Source organism: Mesoplodon densirostris, chromosome 20 (genome assembly GCF_025265405.1).
Source record: "Mesoplodon densirostris isolate mMesDen1 chromosome 20, mMesDen1 primary haplotype, whole genome shotgun sequence".
NCBI classification, from domain to species: Eukaryota; Metazoa; Chordata; class Mammalia; order Artiodactyla; family Ziphiidae; genus Mesoplodon; species Mesoplodon densirostris.
Window position 1 is genome coordinate 29,673,239 of NC_082680.1, and position 12,172 is coordinate 29,685,410.

The window sequence follows — 12,172 nt, forward strand, 5'->3', positions numbered from 1 at the left end:
AAACAGAATTGTCACAGTTTGAGTGTGAATTTTAAAGACAACTTGTTATTAATCTGCTTGAATCAATACCAGTGCCATTTTTTTCTGAAACAGTTCTGCCTTGTGGGATCTTGTGAGTGTGACTGTGAGTGTGTGTGTGTGTGTGTGTGTGTGTGTGTGTGTGTGTCGGGGGTAGGGAGTGAGGTGGGGTGGTGGGGAAAAAAAAGAGCTAAAATCTGGCACCAGTGGGCCCAAATCTCAGTGTCACTTAGGGGTGTCGCTAGGTTTCAGAATCAGTCTGCTCAAGTTCACCTGGTCCCATAGGAGCTGTTATTCAGGAATTACACGTTAAAGCTGAAGCAGGAGCTTGGGAAAATATGGAAGGCATTTTTAAGGAGACTCAACCAGCCAGTGCAGAAACTGTATTTTAAGTAACCATATCTCTGTTATGAATAGGTCCACAGGGAATTGAGATGGAAAAAATCTTTCAAATCAAATGTGCTTTCTGCTAGGTATGTTTCAAGTTTATTTTTCATTTTAATCTTTTTCCATACCCCCAGCCCCTCCCGCTTATAATTCCATCTCCTTCTGTCTTTCAAAGTTTGGGGAAGAGGGGCAAGGGGCGGCATTCTGATTAGAGAAATGGTTTGGTCTTTTACCTGGCTGCCGGCTTACCCTCACCAGAAACTCTTGTTTGGCTGCGGTATTTTCTTGCCTCTATAAAAGATCCCAGGGAGTTCCCTGGTGGTCCAGTGGTTAGGACTTGGTGCTTTCACTACCGAGGGCGTGGGTTCAATCCCTGGCTGGGGAACTAAGATCCCGTAAGCTGCACAGTACAGCCAAAAGAAAAAAAGAAAGATCCCAGAAGCAGGTCTATATATAATTCGGGCCACTAGTTGATTAAATGAGAGCTGTGCTTAATAGTATGATTCTAGACCCAGGTCTTAAATGCAGTAAACATCATGAAACAATCGGGGAGAAAGTCAGGACAAAAAGTTGAATGTGTGGGTGAAGGAAGGGAACCATCCTTCCTTGAAGAAAGACTAACACCCAACTCAGACTGTGTGTCCCTGTTACTAAGCCTGTTGCTCCACCAGGAGGGCCGCGGCAGCACCCTGGCAATCGGTTCTGTTGCTGCAAAGTCGTCTCTTAATGACTTAATGGAGACTCAGGCAGACTGGCCGCTGGGGTTCAGCTCTGTGATTTCTTCCTTCCTGCATTTTTATTGAAGTGCCGGGAAGCGAGCCAGGACATTTGATGATGTTTGTTTCTGCAGATACTCCACTCTCTTTTTTCCCTTCCAGATCAGATTATCGTGTGTTGGTGGCAGCAAAAAAATAGAGTATTGATGACAGGGAGAGAATTGCTGGGAACACATGGGGACAGGGAACGCACACTCAGCTTGACCCAGACGGCAGGTCGTGTCGCCCCTGCCCGGGATGAAGGCGCTTTGTCCTGGACTGGTGAGTGGTCAGGCCCCGTTCCTGCCCTCCATTTCCTGTTTCTGCTTCAGGTGGCCTTTTATTGAAACTCTAAAGCCCGTTGGAGGATCTAAATGAGACTTTCTCTAGCCTTAATAAAAAATACAGGATAACCAGAGACCTCCTACCTTTTACTTCTGTGATTTTCCCATATTCACCTGGGGCTAGGTAAGCATTGGTGGGTCCAGCATATGAATTTTTTTCTTTTGTCACCTTGGCAAGTTTAGCAGCTTCTCTGGGCCTCAATTTCCTAAATTGTAAAATGGATATACAGGGTGGGGGGATGTAAAAAAACAAAACAAAACAAAATAAACAGAAAACCCCAAAACAATCCATCTAAAGCCCTCCACACAGTGCCTGACATATAGTAGGTGCTCATTAAACGTGGCCTGCCTTTACCTGAGCTACTGTACAGTGTACCAGGAGCACCAAAGGCCAAGAAGGCCTGAATGAGACTCTAGCTTAAAATCCATTCATGGGGGTGGGAGGGCGAGGGCGTGGGCATCAGGCTGGCCACTCCACTGAGCCATGCTAAAGCTGTCACCCAGGTTTACCCCGGTCTACAGAGGCAGGGGCTTCCTGCGTCCTTTGCCTTCCTTCCTCTCACCACCATCAGTGGGCTTCATCTGGCCCCATCCCCACTCAGCATTTGATCCTGAAATGTACCCACATTGCCCAGGTCTCATAAAGATGCATATCAAAGAAGAAGTGATTGAAGCAAAGAAAAACAAAAGGTGAGCAATCAAGGAGAATGAGACAGCTTGGTGATTCTCAAATTCCTTTTTCTCAATAACCTCCTTGGCAGTCTCTCTCTGGCCTCAGACTCTCTTCCTCTCAGCACCTCACAGCCAGGTTTCGAATGAATAATGTAAGACTGAAGATGTATGGAACGTCCACGATGTTCCTGGCCCTGGCTCCTGCCCTCTGCCTCGCTTCTCTCCTGCTGGACAGAACCTGCTGACCTCCCTCTTTCAGAAGGCCGCTTTCAATCCCTCTTCCATCGCATTATCCTTCTCCAGGGAATCAATCCGCTAGGAAACGAAGGAGGACCCTCAGCCTCTCCTGCCCGCGTCTTGTAAAACACAGAGCCTGGTAATCCCCATTCATCAAGGCTGTTTTTTCCACGGCTCTGATTCCTACGGGAGTGCAGGGAGAGGCGTGAATGGTCAAGAAAAGCCGGCAGTGGCAGACCCTGAGCCTCCCCAGTGGTGGAGCTTCTTACTGACCCATAGGCAGCCCCAAGCCCCGCAGCCAGGCTGTAGGGGAGGCACCCAGGAGATGCCTTAATGGGACCTTGTGTCCAGGGCTGGGCTGCCCGGCTGCACGTGGCCCCTTTCCCTGCAGACGGAGAACGTGAGAGCAGGAAGACACCTTCTGGGTCAGACCTTTCAGGCAGAGAAAAAGGAGCTGTTTGGCTCGTGCCTGGGGGACCTTTAACTTGGAGAGGGAATGGCAGCGCTTACAATTAACTTACATTACGGGTGCTTTTTATTTTCAATCGCTAAACGTTGCCGACTCCCCCATACTCCCTGCAGCCGAGAAAGCTAGATAAAAGCAGCCTCCTTGGGGTGGGAGCGGCCGTCCAGCCGTGAGATCCAGGAGTGGTGGGGTCACATGGCCGCGGGAGGGGTGATTTTGTGTCTAAGAGGAGGACAGAACAGAAGCAGGAAGAGGTCAAAAGGGACCAGGGGGCTTCCCTGGTGGCGCAGTGGTTGAGAGTCCGCCTGCCGATGCAGGGGACACGGGTTCGTGCCCCGGTCTGGGAAGATCCCACATGCCGCGGAGCGGCTGGCCCCGTAAGCCATGGCCGCTGAGCCTGCGCGTCCGGAGCCTGTGCTCCGCAACGGGAGAGGCCACAGCAGTGAGAGGCCCGCACACCGCAAAAAAAAAAAAAAAAAAGAAAGAAAAAAAGAAAAGGGACCAGGAAGGTTAAAGTAGCTCGAAGACAAAGAGGACCAGAAAGGGAAAGAGGGGAGAGAAACGCAGGAGGGGGGATGCCACACAGCCACTGTCACTGCCAGGGGCAGACAGGGAGCTGGGCTATTGTGGGAGGGTTCCAGAAGGGACTCAGGGGCTGTCACATGAGCTGCATGGTCTCCAGACAGCAGTTCCAGCAGACAGTCTCACTGCGCTTTGTGCGGCCCCAGGCGGCTGTCCTCCGACCAGGCCCAGGCTCCTGGGGCCATGTGGGGACCTGCTCCCCAAGTTCTTTCTGTTACCAAGACACCACTTCCAGGGAGAGCACCTCCCTTCCCCTGGCTGATCTGGTCCTAAATTCCAGAGCCCATAGCCTCCTTGCAGTGAGCTCTGTTCATACTGTGCACATACAACCAGTCTCCCCTGTGTGGGCTCCAGCATCTCTGGACCTCAGCGTACAGACATTAACTCCAGTATCTATTCGTGGAAAGACTTTACGAACAAGCGCTTCAAGGGCGTCCAAGATGAGCAAGAGGCAGCCCCGCCCCCCCGCCCCCAAGTGACTTACTGCCTCCAGTGGATGAAGGAAAGAGGCATATCTCAGTTTTCTGCTGGCAGCACCCACCAGCCCCTGTCCTGATGATAGAACCTTCCTGAGAAAGCTTCCTTTGCATCTCAGGAGACAGGAGGAAAATGATGGCTCAAGAAGGGAAATGATCCTTGCATTCCAAGTATCAGGAGTCACCTGCATGGGGAGTTAACAGTCACCATCCACTCCCATCACTGTGCTTCAGGCTTTGGAAAGCGCCAAGCGTGGGTCAGAGGGAGGTTGGGTGACTTGCCCAGTTGGGCTTCAAATCATGGACTCTTAGCTAGGATGCTAGGAAGTTTCCCATTTCTTGAATTGATTTCCTTCTGTGATGAAGCTTTCAAGAGTCTGCACTGAAATGAGAAAAGTAAGATCACATACTGGATTGTTTCATATTTCTTTACAGGACTCTCCTTCATATTCTAAGATTGTGTCCTTCTCTTTTTTTAGTACTGAAATGCGCTTTCTTTTTTAACCAATAGTGAGAGGAGATGGCGATATTTTAAAAATATCCTTATCTGGCAATGTAAAAAGTTTTTGTAAACTTTTAGTCAATTGGACTGGACCAAAATTCGGGAATCATTGATCATATTCAACCCATTGCTCATGGAGGTGGGGACACTGAGGCCCAACAAACTCAAGGGACCTGTCCAAGGTCACATGGCAGATAGGCACCCTCTGCCATGCCATGACGTGCCTATTTTCTTTTCTGGCCCCGAAGCATGAGGGATCTTAGTTCCCCCACCAGGGATTGAACCCATGCCTCCTGTGGTGGAAGTGGAAAGCCCTAACCACTGGACCACCAGGGAAGTCCCCATGCCATGCTTATTTTCTTCATGTTCCCCATTCTGGGGATTTTGTGTGACTGAGCCTTGGAGTGTGTGACAAACACTGCGTGGTCCCTGAAAGTGTGGTGACCTCCCTGTTTCCCTGGTTTTAGTATCAGAGCATCATTCTCTCTTTTCTAAGCAACTGCCACCGACTCTGCATTTGCTCCGTGCGTGAAGTACCTCATCTCCCCTTATAAAGCAGACAGCAGCCCGGCCCTCCCTGCACGACAGCTGAGAGCTGGCCTCCTCCACAAAGTCCCTAAAAGGCAGAAATGAAACTCCCACCTCGCAGCACTCCCAGGTCTGACCTGCAGGAGGGGTGCGCTGTGCCATTCACTGGCTCATAAATTCTGTATGTACCTGGCTTACCTTTGTGCTCACCTGACCTAAGTTAAACTTCCTGAGGAAAAAAACCGTTTCTTCCCTTTGTTCTGTGACTCTCCACCCCTTTGGGTCTATTATCTATAACAATGCAACGCCCTCTGTTCTGAGTTCCAGAAAGGTCAGATAGATTGAATAATGTGGCAGACTGGAGCTGGGAGGAGGGGCAGGAGGGGAGAGGATGGTGGAGGGAAGGATTCTTAAAGCAAAGCTGGAGGTGAGAGAGGAAACCCTCATCCTAACAGACCCTGGAGCTTAAAGAGGCTCCATCCCTCAGTCCCAGGACGAGGCTGCATTGGGAAGGACCTAGCTTCTGACACTTCTAGACAGGGAGGAAGGTGTGTGAAGCCCCAGAAATCAGACAACCGCTGGTAGAGAGCGGGGAAGACTCCTTCCTGTTCTGGAAACTTCTGAGCTTCCTCTCCCTGGCAGACGGCTGAACTGGAGAGTGGGTTCATCCAGCCCTCCAGCTCTCAGGCAAAAACAAGGATCCCATTCCTCTCCCTCGCATTGTTACTGTCTGGCGGGGGGCGGGGACCATGGCCAGCTTTCTGTTTATTTGTTCTAACCAAAGAGGGTGGGGCTCAGATGAAAACAGAAGCTGCATTTTGCCTTGGGGTTAAAAAACAGAAAAAAAAGTAAAAATCATTCAGCTTGAAATGGGGCCCATTCAGGCCTTTGTGCCCTGGCCAGTGGTCCAGCCCTTCTCTGCGGAGAGATTGTGCTAGATGTGGGCCTTACCACCTCCTGGAATAAAAGCATTCAGAGAGGGAAGGAGAAGAGAACGCTCACTGCAGAGGGAATATTAAATATGTCAGGAGAGAACTTGGTTACGGAGGAGCAGGTCCTTTACCTGAGGCTGAGAAGGTGTCAATTGTCCAATCAGAGAATAGGAAGGAAGTCCCCGCCCCCTCCTTCTGTAAGTCCTATTCAAGACAACGTGTTTATCCTGGGTTTAGTACTCAAGGACACTAGTCTGGATTTAGAGAAAGAAAACCCACATTTTTTACATTCCGATATCCATTAGGTAACAAGATGTGACAGATTTTGGAACCAGGCAGGCTTTGGCTCCAAGACTGAGGTAGGGAATTTGGTCAAGGTCATTGCTGTGATTTAGCTTTGTAAGCTTGGACAGTTGCCTAGCCTCTTTGGAGACTCAGCTTCCACATCTGTAAAGTGGAGATAAAGAATGATATTGCAAAAAAAAAAAAAAAAAAGAATGATATTACAGCTGAAGCTGATGTAAAGGTGAAATAATGATCAAGGTGTATGAAAACCCTAGCTCTTAAGTAGGTTCTCAAAATGGCTTGTTCCTTCCTGCTTCCTGCTACCTACTTGGCTGTAATCAGGACTTCTGAGAAGGGGAAAGCGAGTAAATAATTCTCTCATTTCAAAAGCTGTGGACTCCCTGTTGCTGTGTCCTGTCCCCAGGCTGCTCAGTGAATGCTGTCATCATTAGAATGCATTTGTCCAGCTACTAATCTGTTTAGAGGCAGCTTGGCTTGGTGGGAAGAATAGAGAATCAGAATCCAGAAAACAGGCTCTCTTCTTGGTCCACCACCTGGTCTCAGAGACATCAGTGACTCTCTGGATGGAGACGGACCTTCAAGGTCATGTCCTCCAACCACATACCTGAAGCTTGACCCTTATTCTCCACACACACACACACACACACACACATGCACAAACACACATACACGCAACACCATCCCTCATAAAGTGGGTTGTCCAGCTTCTATAGGAACAGCCCACTACATTTAAAACATTTTGCTGAATCTTTAGACAATTCTGACTGTGACAGTGTTTTTCTTTCTATTTAGGTGAAATTTGTCTTCCTGATGTTTCTTCCTATTCATCATACTTCTATCCCTTACGGCCATAAAGAAAAATAGACTCCCTCTCCCATGTGACAGTCATCTTGTATTTAAAGTTGATGATCGCATCTGCCTGAGTTTTCTCTGACCCCTGACAAGCTGCCTTCCATTTCTTTGCCAGTCTGGTTTTCCCCCGCTGCACTCACCCAAATTCGGTGAGCCTCAGTTCCCTCATTTTTAATTCAGGGACCGCTATTCCTGACTTGAATGACTGCAGAGAGGATTTAACAATGAAATGTACCCTTCGACCCAGGCTGTGCTCCATTAATATTTGATGACAAGTGAGTAGATGAATGAGTATGTGAAAGCACTGTGTAAACTGTAATGTGCTCGCTGTATCAGTCTGCTCGGCCTGCCAGGACAAGGTACCACAGACCGTCTGGATTAAACAACAGAAATGTACTATTTTCTCACAGTTCTGGAGGCTGGAAGTCCAAGATCAAGCTGCTGGCAGGTTTTGTTTTCCCGAGGCCTCTCTCCTTGGCTTGCAGACTGCCGTCTTCCAACTGTGTCCTCACATGGTCTTCCTTGGTCTGTGTTGTTTGTGTCCTGATTTCCTTTACTTGTAAGGACATCAGTCATATTGGATTAAGGCCCACCGTATAGACTTCATTTTAACCTAATTACCTCTTTAAAGACCTTATACTGTTACAGTCTGAGGTATTAGGAATTAGCACTTCAATATATGAATTTGGCGGGGGCGGGGGGGGCATCCAATTTAGCCCATAACACTCACCAATGTATTGTTAGCAGTTTTATTTATGGTGACACTTTTCAGAGTTAGTATTTGTGTGCTTTGGGGGGAGAGTGGTGGAGCCCTTTGCATATGAGAAATGAGATATTACAAGCCCATTTTAATACATTTATGTTTTTGAATAGGTAATACGTCCACATGGTTCAAAATTCAGAAAGTCATGGAAGAGGAAACATGAATGGAAATAAACACAAGAAGATGCTCTCAATGTCACCAGCAACCAGAGAAATGTAAATGAAGCTCATATTATCACACCATTTTACACCCACTAGATGTAAAGTCTGTTAGTATCAAGTGTTGGTGAGAAGGCAGAGGAACAAATACCCTTCATGCTGTGGGCGGGAATGTGAATGGTACAACTATCTTGGAAACCATCTGGCAAAGAGTCAGTGAGTTGAAGGTATATCTACCCACTGGCCCAGCAGCACCACTGCCAGGATCGAACCCTAGATCCCTATTGCATGTGTGCTCCAAAAGATAGGCATAGAAAGCCCATAGCAGCAAAAATGGGAAAGAATCCAATGTCTAACACTAGGAAAATGGATGAATAAAGTGGGTATATTCACTCAATGGAACATTAATTAACAATGAACACACATGAATCAAGCATCAACATGGATGAATCTTAGAACTATGGTGAGAGAAACGAGCTCGTCATAGAAAAATACACACAGTTTGACACCATCTTTGTAAAGTTCCAAACAAGTCAAGTGAAAGACAATATTACTCAGGGATATATACGTTTATGATAGAACTCTAAAGGCGGGTGAGACTGAGGATAACAGGATAGCAGTGACCTCTGTGGAACCACGGACGTGATGCAGGAAGTCTCAGCCCTGTTGTAATGCTCCATTTCTTACAATGGGTGGTGGCTCCACAGGGCAGAATTGTTTATTATCCTACCTCAGTATATACATTCATCTCATATGTTTTTGTACATATGAAATAATTCATTATTAAAAATTTTCAAGTTCAAAAGGTAGGGAAAGGTATGTAATGAGAATCTTTCTTTGATGGCAACTGATATTTTCAGATGGTTGTGCATCATTCAGAAATCGTGTATACTTACAGAGACAATTGATACTTACATCGTTCAGAGATAAGTTATATTTGACAGCAAAACATACATGCACACATGTGTGTGTGCATGCGTGTATGTTTGTATTCTACAATACCTTCCCTCCCCCTCCTTTTTATTTATTTATTTATTTATATTTTTGTGGTACGTGGGCCTCTCACTGTTGTGGCCTCTCCCGTTGCGGAGCACAGGCTCCGGACGCGCAGGCTCAGCGGCCATGGCTCACAGGCCCAGCCGCTCCGCGGCATGTGAGATCCTCCCGGACCAGGGCATGAACCCGTGTCCCCTGCATCGGCAGGCGGACTCTCAACCACTGCGCCACCAAGGAAGCCCCCTCCCCCTCCTTTTTATACACTGGTAGCACGTCTGCAGTTTCCTTTTAAACGGCACTATCAGCTGATAGTAAAAGGTCAGAGTAAGGAGAAAGTCTAGGGAAGAAAAAGATGGACCTGTCTGTCTGTCCGGTAGTTTGGATTTTAAATCAAAGACAGAATCATCACACAACAGTAAAGAAACTGCAGAGCGGGAATTCAGCTTTGTAGCTGAGGCTGATGAGACATGGAATTGGGACCTGTTTACAGCACGGGGAATGGAGTCCTGTCACCTCCTGAGTGACTCAACCAAAGAGCAGAAGAGAGCAATTCCCCATTCTTTTTTTGTTTGTTTTTTTGTTTTGTTTTGTGTTTTTGCGGTATGCGGGCCTCTCACTGTTGTGGCCTCTCCCGTTGCGGAGCACAGGCTCCGGACGCGCAGGCTCAGCGGCCATGGCTCACGGGCCCAGCCGCTCCGTGGCATGTGGGATCCTCCTGGACCGGGGCACGAACCCGTGTCCCCTGCATCGGCAGGCGGACTCTCAACCACTGCGCCACCAGGGAAGCCCTAATTCCCCATTCTTGATAATGAGACCCCCTGAGTTCTAATTGTCTCAGACCAGCAGCACAGATGTGAAGAAATAAGGAGAGGGCAGGCTCCCGACCAAATAAAAGCAGGGCGCGAATACATCAAGAGATCATAACGTATCGACATCAAATGTATGTCAAGCGCACAGCTGGGATTAAGGCAGAGACCGGGGAAGCGTTCTTGCACAGAAGCCAGGAGAGGAGGAGAGAGCCTGGCCCAGCAGCTGGGCACGGAGGACAAGGCCAAGTGCCTGCCGAGGTGGACGGTGGTGAGCGACACCCAGGGAAGTGCTAGGTTCAGACAGGGCCAGCCCATGGAAGCTGCCAGTGCCTAGTTGATCTGGGAAGACTTCCCAGAGAGGCTTTCAGGAGCAGCTTGAATGGGGAGAGAAACAGTTTGGTGAACAGATTGAGGGCGGGAGTTTCAGGCAACCTGCCGATCCACACTGGCCGAGCTCCAAAGGAACACTTGCTTATCTTCTTTCTGTTGTGTCTTTCACCCTTTTGTATTTCCTTAAAGATCCCAGAATCTGGCAGGGGTGTTCGGTTCTAGGATAAGCTGTTGAGAGTGGGTGTGCGCTAAAATGCAAATGAAGGCGGTGGGGACCAGATCTTGGTGGTGGAGCTGGGATGTGGATGCGCCAGAGGACTCGGCCCGGCAGAGAGGCAGGGTGGCCCAAGGCTCCAGCCCTGAGTGGGAATCGGGAGCCCTGGTCTGCAGGCCCGGCTCAGATACTAAATTGTTTGGGACCTTGGAAGGTCACAGGACCACATCTAGCTTTTGTCAAGGACGAGATGGGTGTGTTGGACTAAATGACCTGTAAAAATCTAAGCAAGTCAGCGATTGCCAGCCAAAGAACCCAAGACTGCCAGTTCAATGGAACTGAATATCGCCACAGCCTTGAAGCTTACAGTATAAACATCATTTGTGATAGTCATGCCTGCCAAGCACTGGACACAAGTCTTTTCCCTAGAGCATGTCATCTGTTCCTCCTAATGGCCCATGAGGCAGGCACGGCAGGTATATGATTAGCCCTGTTTTACAAACGGGGAAATTGAGAGCTGGGCTAACTTGTTCAAGGTCCCAGTGCTGGACCCTGGCTGGCTCTCCACTCACCCACCCCGTCCCCGCCCCGCCCCCTGCTTGGCTATCAAGTGATGTTCAGAGCATGCCCAGTGCTGGCTCTGGGATGAGAACCTGGAACCCTGATGCCAGGTCCACCCACCCCACCTTAACCTCAAGGTCGGGGGGTGGTGAGCCACTGTCACCTGAGCACCACCCCCTGAGGGACATCTGCTCCACCTGGTACCCCCCTCCTGCACTTGCTCCAGGGCAAGGCACACCTTTTACTTTCATAAGGATGTGCCCTGAGCTGGCACTCAGGCCCCTGGGGACGTATCCTCTGGGCTCCTGAAGCAGTGGCAGCCTCCGGGCTCTACCCTGAGGGAGTGGAATTGCTTTTCTCCCAGCCTGGCTTCCTGTCTAGACATCTCGAATGGTCCACTGGATTTAGCTCGCTGAGTTTGCCTGCCAGCTCGGTCAAACCCACACAGTTCAGTGCCCGGTGGCTGCCTCCCCCTCATCAGGGCTGCATCCCAGGAGGAGTGGCTGGAACTGAGGTCTGAGGCTAAGAAACTGTATAATGAAGGGACCCGGGCGGGTAAAGATGACAACACCCTTAGGGGCAGCTCAGCTAGCATCCTGTCCTGTTTGGAACTCACACAGGCACCTCCCTCTCTCCCCCACACCTGGAAGGAAGGATGGGTTGTCAGGGTAACCACTCATAGGCCCCCGTATCCTCAGTCCCACCGTCCCAGTGGACACACTGAAGCTGGCTGTGGAGAAGAAGCCTGTCCCTCGGAGTGACACCAGCAGAGCTAGACCTCTGCAATATCCAGTCCCAAGCCAAGACTCTCTCTCGGACCTCTTCTCGATGGAGGCTGAACCTCCCACGTGAGGCGAAGCTGAGAGATCCATCAGGCCCAGTGCTTCTAGAGCAGGGATGCTAGGGCTGGTTTCTGAACGGCCCAGGTGATCCCCCGCGGTACGGCTTCACCTGCCTGCCCTGCCTCCTTACCTGCGCTGCACACAGGCTTCATAATGGGGGGGAGTGCAGATGCCTCTCTCTCTAACCTGCCCAGGGGATAGAGGTGCCCCCGCTGTGGTTCTAAGGAACTTGCAATCAAGTTGAGAAAAAAAACATCAATCAGATCCTGATTGTGAGACATTCTACAAAACACCCAACCTGTCCTTCTCAAGACCACCGAGGTCATCCAAGACAAGGAAAGTCTGAGAAACTGTCACAAGCAAGAAGAGCTTAAAGAGACAGTAACGTCGCCAACAACCATGTGGTAGGACAGGGCAAGCACTGGACTGAGAGTCTGTTATT